Source organism: Caretta caretta, chromosome 8 (genome assembly GCF_965140235.1).
Source record: "Caretta caretta isolate rCarCar2 chromosome 8, rCarCar1.hap1, whole genome shotgun sequence".
NCBI lineage: Eukaryota > Metazoa > Chordata > Testudines > Cheloniidae > Caretta > Caretta caretta.
The window spans coordinates 27,474,166-27,499,078 of record NC_134213.1 but is presented as its reverse complement, the minus strand read 5'-3'; the positions used below and the strand labels follow the sequence as shown (position 1 = coordinate 27,499,078).

The following is a 24,913-nucleotide window of genomic DNA, read 5'->3' as shown; positions in this document are numbered from 1 at the left end:
TAACTTTTCTTCTTAGTCACTTGAGCCCTGTGATGACGTGGGAAAGCCACTGAAGTTTCGTACTATTGTTGGTTTTCTCAGACATGCAGCTCAATGATCAGTGGCTCTGTCTTTATTGGCAGACTGTATAATGAAAACAAAGGTAACAGCAGCAATAGGTCCTTTAACTTGAGATTTTGATGATATTTCAGGTTCTGCTGAGACTCAGATTAAAATCTAGAATAGTACTGCAACCATTCCCATGGCAAAAGACCATGATATCATTAGCACATGATAGGATTTCATTGCAGGATAAAATAATGGTAGTCTGTGCAGGCAAAAGATCTTCAATATAAATACCGTCAGCCATAGAAAGGATAAAAAAGGGGGAATTCGATCCTGGAGAGGTGAATTCTGCTAGTTATTTTAAGAAAAAAATTATTGTTAAAGATAGAGATGGAAATGACCTAATAGCTTGTCCAGATTATGCCCATTTCAAGCAAGCTTGATCCCTAGAGTACAAGTGCTGTACTAGTGTCTTGTCCAGAATAGTCAAAAACAGTTCAAACAATGGAGTTTCCATTACTTTTCTTGTAACGCTATTCTACAGCCAAATAGATTTTATCTGCTTGGCCAGATAGAGAAATAGAGGTCAAAATGTAGTCTATGCTAAGCTAAGGACTTCAAGGCTGTGTTCCAGTTGACTAATAGCTGGCAGAGGCTCAGTCTCAGAAGGAGTGAGGCTGGAGGTCTACCAAAGGAAGACTGAGACTCCTTGAGTCTGGAACACTGAAAAGGTTCCTCCAAGAGACTGCTTAAAAGCTGGGATGTAGTGCCGATCCTGTGGATGTGTGACAAATAGTGAGACAGATTGAGTTTTTCAAAAGCTCTCAACATTAGCCGCTCTCTCTTTCCACTGAAGTCAGTAGGCAGTTTACCATGGACTTCAAATAGGAACAGTGTTAGATCAATGCTGAACGCCTTTGAAATCCCATCCTCTATTCTCAGCTATGCATTAATCTAACTGATGGATACAACATTTCATGGCCTATTTGTACTAGCAGTCTGAGCTATGCAGTCCACCACGCCTGGCAGTTTATAAATATCCTGCTGTCATAAATATAAAGGGAAGGGTAAACCCCTTTAAAATCCTTCCTGGCCAGAGGAAAACTCCTCTCACCTGTAAAGGGTTAAGAAGCTAAAGGTAACCTCGCTGGCACCTGACCAAAATGACCAATGAGGAGACAAGATACTTTCAAAAGCTGGGAGGAGGGAGAGAAACAAAGGGTCTCTGTCTGTCTATATGCTGCTTTTGTCGGGGATAGACCAGAAATGGAGTCTTAGAACTTTTAGTAAGTAATCTAGCTAGGTATGTGTTAGATTATGATTTCTTTAAATGGCTGAGAAAAGAATTGTGCTGAATAGAATAACTATTTCTGTCTGTGTATCTCTTTTGTAACTTAAGGTTTTGCCTAGAGGGATTCTCTATGTTTTGAATCTAATTACCCTGTAAGGTATCTACCATCCTGATTTTACAGAGGGGATTTCTTTACTTCTATTTACTCCTATTTCTATTAAAAGTCTTCTTGTAAGAAAACTGAATGCTTTTTCATTGTTCTCAGATCCAAGGGTTTGGGTCTGTGGTCACCTATGGAAATTGGTGAGGCTTTTTACCAAACCTTGTCCAGGAAGTGGGGTGCAAGGTTTTGGGAAGTATTTGGGGGGAAAGATGTTTCCAAACAGCTCTTCCCCAGTAACCAGTATTTGTTTGGTGGTGGTAGCGGCCAATCCAAGGACAAAGGGTGGAATATTTTGTACCTTGGGGAAGTTTTGACCTAAGCTGGTAAAGATAAGTTGAGGAGGTTTTCATGCAGGTCCCCACATCTGTACCCTAGCATTCAGAGTGGGGGAGGAACCTTGACACCTGCCAACCTATCTTGTAGCATCCAAATATGCTCATGATCAGAGCAATGCAACTTCTTTCTATTTAGAATCAGTTTATCCCATTTCTTCCAGATTGTTATTATTTAACATATTTCTATACTATCAAAGATGTGCTTTACACAGTGAGTAATAGGATGAAATGCTGGCCCCTTTGAAATCAATGTGACTAGGATTTCACTCATAGTTTCTCCCCTGAAGAACCTGCATCCTAAGGGCATGTTTATGGTGCACAGTAAACTGGAGTCCATGTGACCTATGCCTGCAGACTCATTCTTTCCAAGCTTGTGCTTGAATGTTCACACTGCATTGGCATACAAGCCTCAAATCAAGTCAAATTCAGTGTCTTCTGGGGGGGTGTATCCCAGGGTTCTTAGCATCCTTGTTAGCTGTAGCTACTCTAGGATTTGGTTCATGGGGTATGGTGTGAGAACTTGTCTGTCCATCCTGCAGCACTTGACTGTAAGCGCTCTTCACCTCCCAAAAGGTCCAGCTGACCATATTTTTGAGTGTGCATGTGTCCTGAAACCAGAGCCAGCACTATAGATATAGTGGAAGACCTTCTCATGCTTGTACTGTCACTCCTATTTTGGGAATTAGGCAGGGCATCTGTGAGATGATGGTGAACATTGCAGTAGTGATATTTGTTCTATCAAAGGCACCACCCAGATGAGCCATCTAGAACCTGGCCAATGCTGCTTATGCCTGTTGCTATAACTGCAGATTCTCCATATGTAGACTGGTACTTCTTGAGCAGGGCCACAAGCAGAGTGGTGGGATCACCTTATCATGTGGATATGGGATGACCATCAGTGGCTCCAGAACTTTTGTATGAAGAAGCATACATGCCTGGAGCTGTGTGAGCAGCTTGCGCTGACTCTCCAGTGACAGAGTATATGCATGGAAGATGCCATGCCAGTGCAGAAGCAGGTTGCTCTAGCCACCTAGAAGCTGGATACCTCTGATGGCTACAAATCCATGGATGACCAGTTTGGTGTTGGCAAGTCAAATGTGAGGTGTTTGGTAAAGTAGGTTTGTGAGGCAATCAGGACTGTGGTTTACCCAAAAGTGGTGGGCATAAACAGTGTTCTTGAAATAATTGCTGGCTTTGAGAAAATGGGCTATCCAAACGAGACAAGAGCTATCGATGGGACTCATGTTCCCATGATTCATCCTCCAAAAGGAGCACATTAGTACATAAACGGCAAAGTTACTATTTTATTGTTATACAGTCCCTGGTCAACCACAGAGGCAGGTTCACAGACACTAACATGGGATGCACTGGCAAGGTGTATGATGCCAGGTTTTTCTGGAAATTGGTGCTTTACCTTCATGGGCAAGCTGGGACATTCAACCCTCCAAATGATGTTGTATAAATGGAGTCACTGCCTCCACTGTTATACTAGGCGACCCCACATACCCATACTTCTGCCCCGGCTTATGAAACCACACCCTGATCTCAGAATGCCTGGCAAAAGAAGGTTCAACTACATGCTCAGCAGCTGCAGGTTGGTAGTGGGATGTGCATTTGGCAGATTGAAATCTAGATAACTCCGCCTTTGGAACCATTTGGATGCTAATGTAATCAATGCTTTATAGGCAGACCCGCTGCCATCAAGCTATAGAAGACAGTAATGCAAAACCAATGCATATCAAGGAAATGAAAACCATTAAGAAACTAACCAAACAAAAGTGAAAAATGGCCAAACTAAGTACTGTGACAGACCCAGGCCAGTTGTGTACAGCAGAGTAGCCTTATTGGAATCCAGGAAGTGGGCGGGCAAAGCCCACCCACTGCTAAAGGATCCCCCCCTCAGCCAAAAAGGGAGGTCCACAGGACCTGGAAAACCAAATAATTACGGGGAACAACTAATAAAATAACAGGGACAGGAGTAAAAAGAAAAGGAGGACTTGTGGCACCTTAGAGACTAACATTTATTTGAGCATAAGCTTTCGTGAGATACAGCTCACTTCATCGGAGTGTGGTCAAAAGGTCAAACGAAGGGAACCAGACGGGGACACTGGGCAGAGAACCCCAGACAGCGCCCACTGCTCCTCGAAGGCGTCAAGGGAGTCAGTGGACGCCGCCCAGAGGAACTCTGCCCGGAGGCGTGAACGGACAGAGGATCGGAAATAGGCCCCACAGTCACAGGAGACTCCATCGGCCAACCTCCTCACCCTGGTTTTATAGATGGCCACTTTAGCTAGAGCCAGGAGGAGGTTGACCAGGAGGTCCCGTGACTTAGTGGGGCCACAGATAGGGAGTGCATAGATAAGGAGGTGAGGGGAAAAGTGCAACCAAAATCTTAACAAAAGGTTTGTGAGGAGTCGGAATAGGGGCTGCAGCCTGGTGCACTCCAGGTATATGTGCACCACTGTTTCCCTCATGCCGCAAAAGGGGCAGGTGTCTGGGATGGGGTTAACCGCGCCAAGTACATGCCCATGCTCACAGCCCTGTGAAGGAGCTGCCAACTGATATCCCCAGTGGGCTTCGGGACCAGGGTGGAATATAGGCTGGCCCACCGGGGCTCCTCACCCTCTAGAGGTGGCAGGAGGTCCAGCCACTTTGTGTCGCGGCGGGAGGGTGAGGATGTGAAGGGTGTGCAGCACAAGCATGTATAAATGTTTCCTTGGCATGGTCTGGAAATGGACTGTCTGCAAATTGTGCAGCCGGCTCACGGTGAAGGGACGGGGGATTAGAGGGGTGGCGGTCAGTGGGGTCCAGGGGCCTGATGAAAAGGTCCAGAGGGTCTGGGGGTGGAGTGTGGGTGGGGCGTGCCCTCTCTTAGGACCCGGTCGAGGTAAACCTGAGCGGCGGGCAGCAAAGCGGCCCTCACCTCCTGAACTACGCACTGGGGAGTACGAGGCTCGCTCAGCGCATGGGGCTCTCCAGGTGTTAGGGGATCCAGCCAGTCTCCCCAGTCGTAGTCCTGGAGGTCTCTGATTCTGGTGACTTCTGCCAGGACCAACCTCTGGCACGCCGAAGGGGGAATCTGCCACCTGCACACGGTGCTGGGGGTTGTGTAGCAGGGGCTCCATGAGGAGATCTGCCCCCACGGTGGCCGCCACAGACCTGGTTGCTGAGAACAGTTTTCAGGTCTGGAGGAGGTCCTGGTAGAAGACCGGCAGCCCAGAGAGGTCTCATGGAAGACCTCTCGGATGGAGATAAAGGAGCTGCCGGTCGTATCGGAGCCCTCGGAAGCAGCGCAGGAAGGCGTGTGCCAGTACGCTCCACGCCGGACTACCTGCACCAGAAAGGAGCCTGTGCAGGGCCTGGAAGCAGGAAGACATGGACCTGAATGTGGAGACACTTCAGGCCCTGCCCTCCCTCCTCCGGGGTAGATGGAGAACTCCTGCAGAGACCCAGTGCAGTCCTGACCAGAAGAACTCCCGAATTGATGTCCGGAGGTTGGCCTGGAAACCCGGGGCCGGGACCAGAGCGTTGAGCCGGTACCAGATCATGGACAGGACTAATTGATTAAGCACCACCGCTCTCCCTCGAAGGGAGAGGCACCAGAGTAGTCCTGTCCATTTCCAGAGCTGCCCAATCACCCTGCCCTCTAAACCATGCCAGTTCTCCGGTGGAGACGGATGCGTGGCAGAAAGGTAAACGCCGAGATAGAGCAGTGGACCTGCGCTCCACCGGATGGCCTGAAGCACGGGTGGGAGGGAGAACGCTTGCCAGCTGTCCCCAACCACGAGGCCACAGCTCTTGACCCCGTTGACCCGGGTGGAGGAGGCTGCCGAATAGATGGCCTGGCAAACCTCCACCCGCGCCAAGTCGCCCAGGTCCTGGACCACGAGGAGCATGTCATCGGCGTATGCTGACAAGACCAGCCGCAGCTCCGGCTCCTGCAGCACCAACCCTGTCAACCTCCTATGGAGGAGACAGAGGAAGGGCTCCATTGCCAGAGTGTACAGCTGGCCCGAGAGGGGGCACCCCTGCTGTACTCCTTGCCCGAAGCAGACCGGTTCGGTCAGGATCCAGTTGAGCCTGACCAAACACTCTGTGGAGGCATACAGTACCCAGAGAAAACCCACAAACTGGGGTCTAAAGTCAAACATTTGCAGAGTGCTCAGGAGATACTCATGGTCCACCCTGTCAAATGCCTTCTCCTGATCCAAGGACAGGAGGGCGAACAACAAACCATCCCTACACCCGAGTTCCAAGAGGTCCTGGACCAGATACAGGTTGTCAAGGATGGTGCGGCCTAGGACAGTGTAGGTCTGGTGTGGGTGGACCACATCCGCCAGCACAGACCCTAGCCGCAGTGAGATGGCTTTCACTACGACCTTGTAGTCTGTGCTGAGGAGTGAAACTGGACGCCAATTTCGTAAATCGTGGAGGTTGCATGTACGAAAGAGGGAGGACGCCACTCTGCAAAGACTTGGCCCAGACAGTGACTAGGTCTGGGCCGAGGACGTCCCAGAACATGCGGTAGAACTCCGTGGTCAGCCCATCTATGCCTGGAGATTTATTGGTGGGCATGCAGTGGAGGGCTTCCGAGAACTCAGCCAGAGTGAGAGGCAGCTCTAGCCAGTCTCGGTCGCCCGGGCTGACCATCGGGAGTTCGTCCCAGAGCACTCTGCAAGCATTAGGATCAGTCAGATCTGGGGAGAAAATGCCTGCGTAGAAGGCCCTGGACCTCCCGCACATCTCCGCTGGATCCGTGAGGGAGGTGCTGTCCTCTGCTAGGAGGCAGGTGACGTGCTTCTTGGCCCCCTCTTTTTCTCTAGGGAGTAGAAGAAGCTGGAGCCACGATCCATCTCCTGGACTCCTCCCACTTCTCCCGGCATGCTCTACAGAGGGGCAGATCCTCGGGGCTGGTGGCCAGACGCCTCTCCAGCTCTAAGACCTCCAGTCCCAACTGCTCTATCGCTGCATCCCTCCATCGGCTGGCACCCTGGGTGTAGTCACGGTAGAAAAGCCGAGCATGCACCTACCCCAGGTCCCACCACCACCATGCCTAGGGAAAGGCACGCCGCTGTCCTTGCCAGGCCAGCCAGAACTCCCGGAAGGACGCCACGAAGCCCACATCCTCCAACAAGCTGTTGTTGAAATGCCAATAGGCCGGCCCCAGCCTCTCCACGCAGAGAGAGGCCATCATGGTGGCTAAATGATGATCAGAGAACGGGGCCAGCCGGATGCTGGAGGATGGGCCCGTGAAAGGTGGAAGCATGATAAATAGATGCGGTCCAACCAGGAGTGGCGCGACTCATGGGCTTCCACCCAGACAAAAGTGAACGTTGAGATGTCATCCGGGTAGTGGTCGCACCAGACGCCCTCCAGGGAGTGATGTTCGACTATCTCCCGGAAGACGTCCGTTGCAGCCGGGCACTGCTCGATCCCCGAGCGGTCCCACTCCTCAAGGGTAGTATTAAAGTCCCCATCTAGGACCAGGCACGTGCAAGGATCCAAGGTGCTGAGGAAGGCGGACGCCTGCTGATAGAATCGCAGCCGCTCTGGGCCCGATGTTGGGGCATAGACGTTAACAAGGTTGACCACAAGCCCCTCCACCACCAGGCCCTTCTCCACCGCTTCCTGGCCTCTGATGCCAGGAAGAAGACCACCTTCCCATACATTTTGGAGGCCGCCACAATGGCCGTGGGCCGCACCACCCTCGCCAACACCTGCACATCGGTCTCTAAGTGGGGCGAGGCGGGCATGAGGAGGCAACGGACGCTGTGCTTCCAGGTCATGGTGGGAAAGGGGCCCCAGCTGCTATAGTTGGTAGCAGAGGAGGTGGGCAGGAGAGATGACATAGCAGCAGGCGGGTGGGCTGCCGCCACCTAGGCATACGCCCTAGGGGCCAGGGCACCCGCAGAGCTGGTGGAGGGAGCAGCGGGTAGGGATGCTGCAGCCAGTGGCTGGGCTGTGGCAGTGGGGGCAGTCCCTGCCATGGAGGGCCTGGTCTTTTTAGCGGGGCCCTTCCCTTTCTTCCTACCCTGGCCCTTCCTGCCAGCTGGGGGACTCCCCCAGAATCTGAGGGGGGCGAAGGACGTGGCACCAGCAGAGGTCACTCCAGTGCCTGCTGCTGCTGGCGTCCCAGCGGGGGCAGTGGCACGTGGTTTGACAGCGGTGGCTGAGGTAGAGGCTTGGGGGGTGACAGAGGGGCAGGCGGGGCAGGGGTCTGTTGGAGGGGCCTCACTGCCATGTTCTCCGCCATAATGAGCGGGAAGGAAGGGAAGAACACCAGAGAGAGGAGGGGAAAGGGGAGGCAGGTTGACCACTCCTCCCCGCTAGGCTGCAGGCAGGGGAGGAGGGCGCTAAAAGGGGTGGGCTGGACAGGGGGGCTATCAAGGGCTTGTGGGGGGGCAGTCACCAACTCAGGATGGGAATCCAGCTCCTCTAGCTGCACTAGGGGACGGGGGTCATAACGACATTTTGTGGGGGTGCAGTGAGATGGGGTAAACTCAAACATGGGAAGGGCACAAGTGCAAGGGAGGGGGCATGGGAGCACTGAGTAAGGGGCCAATCAGGGCAGGGGAACTGCGTTGGGAGGGAAAACAATCAGGCTGGAGGTAGGACAGGCAACCAAGGGGCTAGCTTCAGAGGGTGGGGCAAACAAACAAAAGCTGCCGAGGGAAAAGGGTGGGGCACACAAAGAAACCAAAGCTAGTAAGAGGGGGGCTGGGGCACAGGGAAGGGGCAAAAGGCTGCAAGGGGCAAATGGGGCAGTCCAAGGGGCAAAGCTAAGGTGGGGGGGTCAGTCCAAGGGGGAGGCACGTACACCCACGTGCGCTTGCAAAGAGTCAGTTTGGGCTGGCTGCTGCTTTAGGCCCAAAAGGTGGTGAAAAGGCGCGGCAAGCCAAGCAAGCCATGGGGTCCCACAGGCAGGAGCTGAAGGCAGATGGTAAATGTCCACTGGGGGTGGTGGAGGGGGCAGTGATGACGGTGGTGGTAGGGGTTGGGGGGGACACACAGATGTACTAGTGGGCAGGCTCCACACCACACCCCCTATGTCCCCACAAACACAGTCAGAACCCCCACCACAAGAGCACAGTTCAAAAGTTACTCAGTCTTAGGGCCCCCTCCACAGTGGTCTGCAGAGTCCCTGTGCCCTCTCCGAGCAGCAGAGTCCTCTTCTTCTCCTCCTTCAGGGTCCAGCAGCAAAGGCAGCAGCAGCTCCAGGTGGCAGTCCAGTAGCCAGGCAGGCAGAAAGGACCCCCAACAGATGGTGGTGGCATCCGCAGCAGCAATGGCCGGGGCTGGGGTTCCTCACTCCCCTTCTCTGGGGAGCTGGCCAGCAGTCCCCCCTGCCTCCAGGGGGCTGTAGTAGCAGCAACCAAGATTGGGGGGCGCAACAGCCAGGTAGCAGAGATAGGGAGGGTGGTGTCTGGCCCAGCCAGGGGAGCAGCTGGAGTAGTAGCAGCAGGAGTAGCAGTCTCCGTCCTCCCTCCAGGCCAGTTGGATTCAGCGGAGGAGCAGAAGGTAAAGCTTCTGACTACTGGATGAACAGGTTTCTGTTCCCTGACTGACCAGAGCAGGGGCTGCTCCAGGCTAATGAAAACACCTGACTCCAATTAATCTGCAAGGAGTCAGGTGAGGCCATTAAGCTAATGTGACCACCTGACTCTAATTAAGGCCCCTCTGATAATATAAAATGGCTCACTCCAGTCAGGTAGAGAGGAGCCAGAGGAGAGGAAGTGTGGCTGAAGGGCTGTTTAATGAAGATACCCTCAAGTCATAAATAAGGGTGAAGAAAGGAGAAGCAGGAGAGCTGTGGGGAAGTGGCCCAGGGAAATGTAGCAACTCTGGCAGTAAAAGGTTGGCTGCCAACAGCTGCTACCATTATGGTCCCTGGGCTGGAACCCAGAGTAGAGGGCAAGCCCAGGTTTCCCCCCAACCCACCACTACAGAAACACCTCCTGGGAGGGGATAATGGGCCCCTGTCAGGACAGGAGGCTAAACTATTTTGGCATTAGGCTGTAGGAGCAACAGAGGCTGTGGGAATTCTCTCACCATCCTCCATTGCTGGCTTATGATGAAAAGGGCTCAGTAGACTATATCCCTGGCCCTAGAGAGAGAAGGGCTATGTGGAGGGTTGCAGTGATCCTCTGAAGCTAGCACAAACTGCCTGGAAGCGTGGGACCCCTGGGGACAAGGTTGGAGCTCTGCCACAGGTTTCTGGAACTGAGTCCCCTATGTTTCTGTTCTTCTTGGCCCATATGGTGCATTTAGCATGCAGGAGCCACAACTGAGCTCCTGCATGCTATGGATGAATGTATAGGGCTCTGTTTGTTGTCTTCACAAAGAAAGAAAAGTGTGCAAAACTAATGCTAACAACAGTCTGGTCAGAGGTTCAGACTGCAGTCTTCTGGGCTCTAGTAGGACTCTTTCCAACCCTTGCGGATACCACTGGTGGACTCTCAGAACACAAGCCTGGTGCCCAAGCTTCTGCTGAGGCTACATTGAAAAAATGAGTGGGCTTGGATGCCATAGGTGGATGCGGGCTCAGACCCAGACCCCTGGATGAGACCACAGGTCAGCATCTTGAGAGGCTTCTGGTGCATATCAGAAGGCTTTTTGTGTAGACAGTAGTGGAGAGTTGGGCTCAAATGTGAATCTGAACCTAGGTTTCCTATGAAGTGTACCCATATCTTAAGGGCCCCATGTTGCAAATGGTTATGCACATGAGGAACGTTACTCACACGAGCAAGCATTTGCAGGATTATCCCCACAATGGAGCATGAAGAAACATGGATAAAAATCTCTTGTGATTTTCTGGCACTAGGACCATTTCAAATTCTTTATAAAAGAAACACATGAAGTCTAAAGTCTTCTATTTTTCATTTTTAGTTTGAGAAATTCTCTTCAATCAGCTCTCTTTACTTTCTTTTCAGAACTATCTTTGGCTGAGTGGCTGAGACTGCCAGTGAATACATAACAGTAGTTAAGCAATAATTTCCCCCTAGGAAAAAATTACTTTTATGCCTAGAATAAAAAGGAATTAAATTATTTGAGGCTCAAGAAATATTTTTCTCGACACAATGAATCTATTTAGTTAATTTATTATTTTTAGTTCAGGGAAAGACTTTTTTCAAACTTATACGTGTAATAAAATAAAGACTGCATGCATAATTTTTAACCTCTGTGATATAACTATGTTAAATTATAAAAACAGTCACAAGAACAATGTTCATGATATGCAAGGCCTAATTATGTGGTGAGAACATTTGTTCTTGTTTTAATAGTCTGAAAACTCACTTTTTTTTGTTTTTCATAGCCCATAGAAATAGCACAGCATACTTTTTAGAATAATGTGTCTGCCATAATGGGAATATGCAAAACATGATTATTTAAAATGAACTTTATCTCTGTTCCAAAGAGAGGTTTATCAGCTATGACTCAGAGAGAAAAAAGGTTCTATTAGAATATGAGAAATATTATTGCCTTTTTAAATATATAACTTTCAAAATAATGCTATTGGATCAGACAACAATTATCCTACTTGTATCCAAAAGAAGTTTATTTCTAAATCTATATCTATTTCTATACTTTACTGCAATTGCTTTAATGTTTGCCAAAGGAAAATGTTAAAATATTAATAATACAGTAACCTATTCCATGACAATGAGTCACTAGTTTGAACTTTCATTTCTCTCTCTCTCTCACACACACACACACACACACACACACACACACACACACAGTACTAAACTTTAATATAAATACAGAAATGGAAGTAGCTATATTATGAAAGATGTAATATCAAGCATCAACAGTTTCCACTGGTGTGAAATAACTGGTAGTCCCTGGCTTTCAGTGTTTAGAGAGAATAAAAAGTAAAATAAAAGTGGTGTGTGTGTGTCTGTGGTCTCCCCAGCACTACTTTTATTTTTCCAATTCTCTCTCTTTCTCTCTCTCTCTCTCTCTCTCTCTCACACACACACACATATACACGCGCGCGCGCATGTAGTGCTGAAAAAATAAAAGCAGACCTGGGAAAACATATATAAATAAAGTTAACTAGATGAGAAACTCCTCTATTTAGAACTTTTAACAGTGCTGTCTTTTTAGATTCCAATTTAGAGTCTTTGGAGATTACTATGCATAGAAAATGAGTTCTTTTTCATCTGAAAGAATGTAATACATATTTTGGACATTTAATTACAGAAACAATCTATATACTGTAAACTATCTGAAAAGAATATAAGCAAAACACCAAGATATTTATTTCTACAACCTCTTAATGGGTGAATGTCTCCCCTGTGCATGAGGCCTACACAAATCTTATGAAGCACTTAAATTCCACTTAAATGATACACAGGGTTCTTGAACTAGTTCTCTCCACTGGAGAATGACAGTTACTCCTGCACAAAGGTGAAACACAATATCTTTACACTGTGAAACCCTCAAAATAGGATTGAGCTGGGACAAAAGTGGCACTCAGGTTTTTTCCTGGATTAATGTGTGTTTATATGTTTAGATTTTCAACAACTAGGAATTTAGGACCATATATCGGTTGGGCCAAGTGTGTATATATAAGCATTAAATAAAGCAATAAGGCTGTATTAAGGATCTATTTAGCAAAGGATTTATTAAAGTAATACAAATTTATTTTCAGGCCCTTAAACTACAGAGGTAGACATCTTTCTGGTTTTTTTTTTTTAATTTACTATATATAAGCACTAGATCTGAATGAGATTTAAAAAAAAGTTAGCAAACATTCATTCAAATAAACAGTGCAAATTTGCTTTGATGGTAACTGTGACCCTTTTATTTATTTCCCCTCAATATTTACATCACTGAATTTTTTTAAATGCAGAAGAAATTGAATAGAAAGGGGAATATCTTGTGAATTCTTTTGTAAATATGTTTTTGTGCAAAGCTTTGTGTGGAAGTATTTACCCAGTCACCTTGAAACAGACAACTAGCCCTACTGACTTATTCAAGCCCTATTCCTGTTTACAAAATTTCAAGTAATTTACTCAGAATGCAAAGAAAATACGAGATTTAAATGAATTAGTCACACAGGCAAATATCAAGCTTCAAATACAGAATACTCAAAGCAGTAATTACTGTGAACATCATGAGCAATTAATTGATTGAAATACGTTGCATAAAGCACTTTGGTTCAGATTCTTATATGTGCCCATTGTCTCCTAGGTGCAGCTGAGAGTGGTGGTGGGGGTCTAGGCCTTAGGGCTGCACTAACTATCTGATGCCCCCCTCCCGGGTCACTTCTCCCACCAAGAAAAACTTATCATAGTGCTCCAGCTGCACTCCCTCCCACTCTCCATGACAGCTCAGGGACTCCACAAGGCTGGGGAATGCCCCCCGGGGAGATGTGGCACCTTTCGAGACAGGCAAAAGTGGCCACATTGTATAAGAGAATCTGGCCTTTACTGACGAACAGACATGTTAGTATACATTGAAATCTGTTTGTGGATAATTCACGAACAGAAGAAAAGGCTAAATCTGTGATGAGAACAGGGCCTAAGCATCAAGTATGTCCTATCTTGAGGACTTGAGTTGGGTTCTTTCCTTTCTGCAGCTCTTACATGTGTTTAGCTATTTCCCTCTCCTGATGGTGATTTTTCTGTACAATGTGAATTAAGGAGGAATAGAAGGCCAGCTAATACTGCCAAGAACCTCTCCTGCACATATATTTCCCAGCCACCCAATAGGGGTATCATGACCAAACCTATCTGAGATACGCTCAGGAGTTAATACAACATAAAGATACATTATTTCCTTAGCTGAAACTGCTCTGTGCAGGGGACTCCCTAGAGGTGTGGTCCATACACTGTTCCTGACAAGTCAGTCCCTGCTGGCACTGGAGCTGTGATGACAGAAAGCTTGGAAGGACCCTCAGAACTAGTGCGGAAGCAGAGGCTCTCTTTATGGATGGGGACTTGCAGGGAATCTCTGGGCATTTGGACAGGATTAAGCTCCTTTACTTCTGCTGTGGTAGGTTGGCCACTCTGGCTCTCCAGTGGTGGAAATCAGAAGAAACAACACAAGGGAAACTTCAAGACTTTGCTCTCCAGCCTTCCTCCTGTGAGTTTTCCCAAGGGACTGGGTGACCTGGGCCAAAGTTGTAAATAAATACATAAAGCTGAGACATTATGTCCCCCAAAGTCAACAGCATTCAGCCCATGTCTTTGTGTTGGGCTGTGTTCCCATTATACTCTGTAGATTTGAATTACCTTTGTGAAAGGGTTATAACATGGCATTACCTGGATTACTATTTCTAAAGCAAGTCTAACATTATGCTAACTGCTAATGCTTGTCTTTAAAATTCTGCTATTCCATTCACTCATTCTCAAATTACTTAGCTGATTTCCTAGGCTAATCTTACAGACCTGAATCTGTGTTTTTCTTCATCCTTTAAAGAAGAACTTAAACCTCACTAGCATAATTCAGAAGTTCAGATTTGTTTTCACATATCCCTCTATCTTTTCTGCTTCAAGGCCATGTCCTGGATTTACATGAGCAATGATACAAAGAGCTAATATTTTCTTGTACAATCTGAATGAATTATAAGACTGAAGATCCTGGGCGGGGGGGGGAGAGCGTTAGCTATTTTTTTTTGGTCAATACCAGCACTGTGTGAAAGTAGGCATGTTCTTTGCATTAAATCTCTTGCAATTTCATACTGGGTGATTTCATGTCCCTGACATTTCCCGTGTGGCTTTTCCCACAGAGAACATACACAAGTGCCAGTTTTTGCATGGTTTTGATGCACATATACCTTCATTCAAGATGTTTGAGGTTTGGGCATTTTTTTTTTGAGAATCAGAAATCTCAACTACTGTAAAATTATTAATACAGTTCATTTCCTTGAACTAATTTAACTAAGAGCTAAACAATGGCACCTGCTTTCTAGCTAAAAAAACAAAGCACCATTTCAACAGTGTTTCCATCAAGACACCCTGGTACTGCAGAAGGGATCCACACTTCCTCTCTGGGAGTTAGGGGCACACTTGCTTTGGGCAAGAGAGGCAGAGCTTTCACACATGAGCATCCAACTTCTCTAAGCTGCTGTTTGCAGCTCTAAGTCAGACAAATGAAAACAAAGGACAAGGACCCAGATTTTAAAAATATTTAGGTGTAGAAGTGCTCAGCATTGCAATGCATAACTGATTTAGGTGCCTGTCTCATTTTCAAAACAGATTTAGGCACTTAGGAACCTAAACCCAATGCTAATCACTAAAATGCCTAAATACCTTTAAAATCCTTGCCAAGGTCTCTAACTATAAACAAACAAAATAACTAGACCATGGCAGCAGGAGAGAACTCTAGGGAAGGGGTATTTTCTTTCTCCTCCTGATTGCCAAGATATGGATGTTAATCCAAAAGGACCTCAGTGAATTGAAAACGAAGGGATATTTGTCTTTTTTTTTAAAGGTCCCAGTAACAGAACACTTTCTGTGAAAAAAACAAGCAAAAAGTAGCTTTGCTGAGCACACGGAGGTTTCAGACAATCAGGGACTGAGAACCAATTCCATATGACTTCATTTCAGTGAGCAATACAAATGAAACTTGAAAGAGAATGAAAAGTTTCTATTCTTCTATTCTAATCAGCCTTTTCTTCCATTCTCATCATCATAGTATCTAAGCACCTAGCTGTTGCAGGATTTTCAAGGACAACAGAGTGTGCAAAAATCTGTATCTCCATCTTGAATGAAATTGTTTTTGAAATAATGCCCCCCACACCACAAGTTCTTGAAAAGAAGCTCAAACTGAAAAACAGGCTGATTTTGTGTTCAATTTGTGTAAAAAATTTCTCACAGTTCGAGCTCAGTTAGTTCCATTCCTGTTTAAACTCTAATATTTGCCATTTGGACATGAACATAAACCCTTATTCCTTGGCGGTGTGTTATCTTAACTTATGGGAAACTGCATGGTAGTCAGTAAATTTCGGCTTAAGCCATAGCTGGACATATTCCACTGTGACCAAAGTAATAACACTTTCTTTCTATCTTTAAAACAGATCACAGCCAAGTCTTTCTAGACCAATTTGGATGTTTATTTTATATTTGAGGCATAATATGAATCCTAATACTGCATAGTACAGAATTTTCTTCCTCAGCTCTGGCAGACCTGCAGCTGGGGATAAGTATTACCGGACTTTCTTAACTCTGACATTCTTTTTTCTAGATAATGATTTTCAAAATCACTTCACAATTGTAAAGGTCTCTGTACAGTAATTAATATTCATGTATGGTTCTATTAGGGACTAGTTTTCAGATCCAAGAATCAGCGTCAACCATGAACTTCCCTATTCACATTCACAAAAAAAAAAAAATCTTATAAACAAAAAACAATGCAAGATGAAACTCTGGTGAAGCCTTACTCACTTTAAATATGATTTTTTTAAAAACTTTATAGTCCACTCTTCCAGACAATAACTCTGCTTATCTTTATAGTCCTCCACCCAGCAGTTTATAGTTTAGAAGCATTTCTAGAAATCTCATCAACCCAGGCAGGCAGACAAGACAATAAAAGCCAGGCAACCACTTCATTAATTTAACACATCTGGAAAACTAACCAGCAATATCTCATCCAGTGCAAGTCAACCTTCCTTCAGTAAACCTTTCCCACTTGCAGAGCAACAGTCCACCGCAATCCTATTTTCCAATTCCTTGACTTGGGCCCAGTATTGGTTTTTTGGACCCCATACAAGGGTTCATGAAAATGGAGTGTCACCTCATTGTACTGCACATTAAGAGCCCTGTCGCTCCCCTCAAACTTTCACTGAGGGATGTCCTCCATTAATCCTCATTCCAAAACTGTTTTATCAGGGAACTGGACTCCGTATTCAATTGGTACCTGCACTGGACACCTATCAAGTTGCCATAACTTAAACACTTTGAAAACCTAACCTACCCACAGTATCTCTGGAATGCTGAGAGGAAGGCAAAGGAACCAGAATCAGTCTGGCAGTATGGGAAACATTCCTTCCCATCCTCGAAGCAATTGAGCTCTCACCCACAGGAAGGCCTAGAAACCCTGCCCTCCTCTACTCCTAAGAGTAGGAACCAGTGATCAGGAACAAAGAAAGATACCGTAGGTAGTGAAAAGGCCAATAAAAACTCTTGTTTCAGGTACATGGAGAAAATAGTCTTCTGCCAGATCCTTTAATTGGGCCAATTGGCTGAGATGATAGGGATTGCACAGCTCCCATTAGGTAGTTCCTCCTGCCAAGCTCATGAGGATACTGAGAGCCTTTGCCAACGGGTTGGAGGTGGGAGAGGAGGGCACTGCTGAGGGTGACAAAACTTTACAAGTAGAGTTAGCTGGAAAAAAAATGATGGAACAGTTTGTTGTTGAAAAAAGCAGCAGCATCAACATCTAAATGTTTGAGGGAATGTACTGATTTCAACAAAAACTTGGACAGGAAAATGTCACAATGTTTCATTTCAACAATGTTGAAGTATGTTGATAACTTCTTTTCTATGATTATAGTATATTAAAATAGCAATTTAATATATTTAATATGTATATATAACACATGTAATATAATACAAAAGTGTTGACACTAGTCAGTGAAATGTTTTGGTGGTCCTAAAATTATTATTTATTTTTTTTACATTTCAATTTCACAGGAAATTTTTGAAATTTTGGCTTTCAGTCGAATTTTGAATGATTCCCCCCGCACCCCACCCCACCCTAAATGTTGGGATTTCCCATGGAATGAAAATCCTGTTTCCTGACCAGCTGTAAAAGGGGTCCAGAGGGCTCTTCCCCCTTCTGGCCCAGAAAAAGCCAGGCCAATCTCCCCACTGTCCACCCCGTGCACATACACTGGCCCTTTCTTACCCCATTATTAAACAGTTAATCATGACTTGGTTTTGTGCCAAGTGACATAGGCCTACTTACACTAGAAACACCCACCATTTTAACATTTCATCAAACACATTAAAAAAAAAGGAATATATCTACATTTTAATTGCTAAGAAGTTAAGTAAAACTTCATTTTAACAATTTCCCTTACTCTTTTTTCATTTAGCTGTGTAGAATCTTTTAAAGAGAAAACCACTCATTTGGCAGTCTTTTAGATTATATTAAAAGCCTTTAAGTTGTAGTTCTTGATGTGTTCTTGAAGTTTGATCCTGTGTGTTATGACAAAATCAGTTGAATGCATAGAAGAGAATGAGGAATCAATAAAAGCACAAGATAGCACATTACATCTACTGTCTCTTGGTCTTTCTTGCTTACAGTTTAGCTGCTTGAACATTACAGGCAAAGCCAATACTTTATGCCCTTATTAGCCACCTTGAGGCTCAGGTTAAAACATGCTTTTTGCCTGTTTTTTGTCTCAACAATATTGCATGAAAAAATTGTCCTAGCTGGTGAATTGGTATGAAATCTCAGGCTATGTTCCTATACAGGGTGGGGTTGGCAAGATTCTGGGTGGTGCTGGGACCCTGGGATGGTATTGAGGGGCTTAGGGTGGAGTTGGGGGCCCACCCCAGCCACCAATAGGGTGTCACCTGGGACCTCTGAGATTGGGCTTTGGGCCCAGCCAAGGGCCACCACGGCATTCATAGACTCATAGGAGATTAGGGTTGGAAGAGACCTCAGGAGGTCATTTAGTCCAACCCCATTGTAGTGCAGGGTTTGGAGACCCAGCCAGGAGCCCCTGAGTCAGTGCCGGAGGCCTCCAGGGTTAGGCTGTTGGGTCTAGCAGGAGCCCCCGGGTTGGTGGCCTCTAGTATTAGGTGGCTTCCCATAATAGGGGGCTGGGGGAGGGCTGGCAGGAAACCTCCAGCAGGATTTACACAGAGGATGCACCAGAATCACAGATTAGTTCCTATTGTAATTTTAAACTGCAATGTTTTGTAGAATAATGCAGGTTATTTTACAGAGTTGGTGGATTATTTTTCTTACATTGTTTTCCTTGAGCAAATGCATTTCAGTCCTTAATGCAGCAACTTTTTGTCTCCTCCAAAAACCCCTAAGCTCCAATGGCAAAAATATGAGTGAAAATTTGTTAAATAGGCCCATGAAAAAATGGCGTTAGGATATTCAGTTAAAAGAAGGACTCAACAAGTTATTTTATTGCCTATCACCTACACACCAAATAAACACTGCTGGGAAAGCTGGAGAAAACAACACATCACATTTTTCAGTGAATAACTGAATTGTTACCAGTTTCTAACTGTTGCACATATATAATCCAAACTGACATTCATATTTTCCCCTTCAATTTATTTCTTTTTCATTTGATCTTAAACACTGCAGAGCAGAATATTCATGTGTTCTATTGCTAACTCGTAAGTCACTGCACCTGACTGGAGTCTTGCAAACTTTTACATAATAGTGGCATCTATGTACTGATTGTCTCCCTACTCTCTGAAGATGTTCTATCACTAAGAGAAAGAAGAAAAAACAAAACAAAAAACAAACTAACCAGTTGCTCTGTAATGTTTTTATATATAATTCACATATTTAAGGTATATTGGTTTTTACCTATGACTATTGATTGTGTTCTAACTACGCTGTCATTTATTTTTGCTCTATCCCTCCCCCTCCACAGTTGCCATCTGTGCATGAATGTTGTTTCCTTATGATAAGAATGGTGGAGATAAAGAGGATGATGGACGGATGATGATTTAATTGCTTTTCTTTTTCTGCTGTATTTTGCTACATGCACTAAAAGTAATAGCTAGTAACAGCTGTAGGCAGCCTCTCCTGTTTCAAATATCATTGAATGAAGAACAATTGTTTCCCTGCACTAAAAAAAAAATAGAGGAAAAAATCTGTCAAGTTTAATGTGCAAGAAAACCACTAGCTACAGCACAACCTTAAAAAAAAAAACCTGATCTCAGATACAGATTAACTGAAAGGTTCAGGGAGTTAAATCCTATTCATCCTATGGCTGCAGCTTATTTTGTAATACTTGCATGCCTCATCTTTATGAATACTCTGGACAACCCCATTTAAAGTCAAGGCACCCATTTTCTGCAGGTTGGTTTTAGAGGAACAGGGTCTGTAACTCACTGTGCATGGGATTATGTGTGAAATATTTAATTGCAAGTGCACTAAAGATCATGAATGGGTGGATGAGATCCAATTAAATATGAACATGTCTTGAACTTCTGTCACTTATTTTGAGAGCAAAACTTGAACATCCCCCCCACCACCCCTTTTTTGAACTTTTCAAGTGTTCAGATTAGTCTTTTCTTGCTTCCTGGCTGAGACCAGAATTGGAAGTGCTTAAAAAACTATGAAAACAGGACGTTTTGGTATAATTTTTAAGCAGGACTGTCATATGACTATGGTAAAGAATAACAGAAAGAGTCAATTACCTTCTAAAAGTGAATAAAAAAACCCAGTGCTATCTCTAAGTATATTCTGTCTCTCTCTTCTTCAGCATACTGTTTCTGCTTCAAATCTTCTTAGGCCCTTTCCTAACTGGCTTCCTGCTACCAATTTAAACAAACAGTTCACATACCCTTGAGGATCACAGAACTGGCCATAAAATTTCCATCAAAATGAAATTTCAGTAACAAAAGGAAAAGTGGTTTCTGACCATCTCTACTGGATAAGAAGCAGTATACTGGTGGAAGACCATTTTCATACATTTCATAAGTGTTCTGGTCAACTTCTACATACATGACCAGATTGGGTATGCAACCAAACTTCTGAAAGCCTATCAATACAGAAACTGAATCTTCTGAGGGTCACTCATCTGTTCTGTAAGTAGATCTAAAGATATTAAAGTGCATGGAAAACAAAACAAAAACAGCACTTTGATCTCTATGAGAATTCCACACCTGTGATTATCATATGGCCTCTGGATGTAAATCAGGGGGCAAGACATGAATCTGTATCAATAGTCATTGGAGTCTATGGATACTAATCCCTGCTATGTGACAAGGGTATTGACATTTGTCACCTTGATCCAGAAAGTAAAGTCCAATACCTTACCATACCCAGGATACACACTCATTATTCCAGAGAAGTGCAAACTACACCTTCCTGTGCCAGCAGTAGTGATGGTTACTGCAACAGGGTGAGAGTCAGTCACCCTCCTCTCCAAGCAGTTTTGCAAGGGAAGAAGGCAGCTTTATTCTTCTATGAAGTTGCTGGAGAATGCACTGAATCATCAGATCCCCTGGCTGTGCTACCCTGTCCAGCACCTCCCACTCTTGAGGCAACACTGTGGCTGTCCACCCTTCCTTCTAGTGGAGTGGGTTTGCAGGTGCTTTGTGCAATTTCCCCCCATGCAGACACTCCACTACAAGGGCTTGCATTGGTAAAAGCTGGTGGAAAACCATGGGCAAATGCAGCCCACAGCCTATGGATATACAGCTGCAACATCTGATGCCACAGTGTAAAAGGCATTTGGACCCAAAAAAGGGTAAGGCAGCTTTAGTCTTTATGCTTTAGTGCAAAAACCATGCTACAGAAACCTGCATGTGTTTCATAATACACTACAATGAACCATTATGGAGCAGGTAATTAATTAATGTCCTATACAAAGGCAGTCTAAACTGTCTTATATTGGTTACCTATGTATTTCATTAAGTCATTGCTACAGAGTCTTCCACAGGCATTGAAACAGTATTTCCCTATTGGTATGCAATAACAGACATTTTTATGCTTGTTATTAATGTTTGTATTCAGTGATACAGATATGCATGGCACTTTACATAGAGAATGAAGACTTCCTGACCCAGGGATCACACAATCTAGACTGGATATGGCATGATGTGACATAAGGAGAGATGGCATGAGGCAAGGACAGGGAGTGAAGTAAACACAAAGTATGGTGGAGAGATTGTTTGTTTTGCAAGGTATGCATGCTAGGTACTTAATGACCCTGGGAGGGCTATCAGTAGCGAGAACTGAACCTGGAACCAAAGGTTATCAAATGCCTGATCGAAGAGTCCCAATTCTCTTAGCTCACAGGCTGTAGCACACTAAGAATCTTCCCTGTGCTACAGTTGCTAGAGGGAGATAGAAAGCCACACTGTGTAAATGTAGATTACATCTGGAGAGCTAGTTGGAACCTGGTATAGGAGATTATTGTCTGCAATAGAGAGGTGTTAAGGAAATACTGGAAGGTGGAGAGTGAGTTTACATGTTGACCAGGATGGGGGAGGACATTTCAGAAGGTTTTTAAAAAAAAAAAGGGAATGAAAAGAAGTGGACTTGATGGAACACAATGCCCATGGAAGAGGGATGAGATGCACACATTCACAGGAGCAGAGCTGTGCAGCGTCTTGAAGGCAAAGATGAAGATTTGTATTTGATACCATTCAACTGTAAGTGTTTAGTGGGACCTGTATGTAAATAACAATGCAGGCAAAAGTCAGTTACACAGGACATTTCTGGCAAGCACACAATTCCACAATCCCAGTGTTATTTTCTGAGAGACCATATCAGAAAGTATTCCTCATTTGATGAGCAAGAAACTGTCCAGAGTAATGAAGAGAAAAATAACAAACTAGATAGAGAATCAGAGAAAGACAGATGAGTTGGAGAAAGGTCAGATGAAACAATTGGGAAATGGAAAGAAAAGCAGTTGGAACTATCTGGGAAAACACCACAGCCAGTAATCAGTGACTTCCAGTTCTTTGTTGTGCATCCATGCTGAAAAAGAATGTTAGAAAATCTAGTGCAATACCTTGTTATGCAGATGTTTTACTCTAACAAGGAGGGCTTCATTTAAGTATAATGTTGTTTGCTATGTGCAAAACTGAAACTGAAACATTTGTAAAGGTTTCTTTGTGCTGTTTCTAATCTATAATTTAACACATTTGTTCCACTAGAACAAACATTTGCTGAATGTCATGGAAATGTTTTTTTTTTCTTTTTCTTTTTTAAGTATGGTGTCAGAAAGTTCTCTTCTGAACATAACACTGGAACAAGGAAGCACCTGAGTTCAGAAACACAAAATAATTTTTCAATATTTCATATGCAGTTGGGAGTTTTTTTAACTGATACTGTTGAGTTAATATGAACATTTTCCCCCCCATTGGCTTTGTCATGTGTTCACTGAATCTTCCTTATGTTCTTCATGAGTCAAAGATATTAAACACAGATGCCTATATATCTCTGTGCAGAAACTTGCCCCATAAACCAAGTCTTGAATAACATATACCACTGACCTTTGTGATCAATAAAACAAACAAGGAAGCCAAGGGCTTGTAGTCTACATTTTTCTAGAAGTACCATTTCTCTTCTGAACAGCTAAAATAAATAATTCTTTCAGTGTTACGTGCTGCCTCCTAGAAGCATTTTTGTGTGTGATGTACAATATCACATTACCTTTGATGTTACGTCTTGTTTGGGGGCTGATCTGACGACAAACTTTCAAAAGCCCCCTACTATGAAAGTCAAATTAAGTGCCCTTATGAATATGCATGAACATAAAACTAGTATAGTCATTTTCTATGGTTACTTACTGTGCTGGGTGGCCCTGGAAGCCATGCCAAATGGTTTTGATTTTGCATTTGAGATTCTTAATGGTAGCAATTATCTGTTGCAGCCATGCAGTACCAGACATGATGGGTGTTAGAGTTACTTTGAAAATAATAAAAATAAAAAATAAAAATAACCTCCCCCCCCAAACTGAAGATGCTAATTCTCACATTTTAGTTCCTACAGGGCAATTAGCCCCTACTAATGATGTTTATATTTATATGCAAATGTCTAAAAAATGAATCTTACCAGATACTTCATACTAATGCTGCTGGGATAGCTGAGCATTCCATCTGTCTGTAGAAAATATCTGCCGTTAGCTCTACGGGTTGCCGGTTTCAGGAACAAGAACTATTTAATCTTAAGTAATTCATTCTCTATTTTGTTTTCCCTTCTCCTTCTGCTCTTTCATAAAGACCTTTAACTAATGTACAACACAGAATGTCTGTTTAGGGTATTAGCAGAGGTGCTAGGCACATTTCCCACACAGCATTAGGCTCTCTGGTTTTTTTTCATGATTGCCTTATATATTATACCTACCAACACTCCTGAACTCTGAATAATAATTTAATAACCAAACAGATTTTGCAGAGGCAGTCATTTGTTAGTAGCCCACTTTCTTGTGCTCTCCATGATACGCAAACAAGGATGACAATCAGGGGTGGTAGCATACTATAGACTTTACTTCCTAATGAGCTAACAAAAAAAGATCTCTTCATTGAGAGCTGTTCTTCGGTGACAAGGAGAACTCTGGTTCAAATTTCCAGGCTAACTGCTCTAATATGCCACATTCATAACAAAATCCTCAATTCATTGGACTATGTAACTTTGATAACAGGATGAAAACTAAACAAGGACCACTTGGACAAGCACACTGGTTCACCATCAGTATCGTTTGCCTGATCTTGTGCACTTTAGGTGTAAAACCAGCCACATTTTAATCAAATCACTGTAGAAATAGGATCACTGAAAGCAGCACTTTACCTGTCCTAAAATAATTCCATTTGGTGAGCACTATGAAACCATTATATCATTAGGAAATTAGTTTTTATTAAGCTTTAAGTGATGGGTCAGTTAAGCTTACAGACAGCAACTATTTTTAAAATTAATTTTACTGCTTTATGTTATTGTAATTAAAGATTGTAAAGTCTTCCACATTTTATGCATTCAACAAGCTATTAAATGAAACAAAGATATAAGAATAAGTCTGTGATAAATTAAAAAGGCTTCATTAATTAACATAACATGAACAGTTACTTGATCAGCTATGTTAGTGCTTTGAAATGCTCAGAGGTAATTTATTTAGAACAGTAACATTTATAGGGACATAAACTGATCATCAGCTGAGGTTAGAAAGACCTTTTCCCAAATGGTGCTGTGTTGCATAAGGCCAAGTGCTTTCTGGGATTTTTTTCACTATCTTCTCAAGGATATTGCATCAACTACAGATTCTGGTTAATGAATAATTATCTCTGGAAATATATACAAAACTCATATATCCATATTTGTAATCTCTGAAAATACAGAAAATGATCAAGACTTGAAATTGAGCATACTTTCTTTTTATCCATTTCTATTATTAGGACAATATTATTAAACTACATTTTTTAA

At 44.1% G+C, this 24,913-nt stretch overlaps 1 protein-coding gene across 1 annotated transcript in view; it reads right to left on the bottom strand.

Moving 5' to 3' along the window:
• TENM2 (teneurin transmembrane protein 2) overlaps positions 1-24,913 on the bottom strand; it is a 2,093,216-nt gene that overhangs the window by 1,786,546 nt on the left and 281,757 nt on the right. The window lies entirely within an intron of this gene.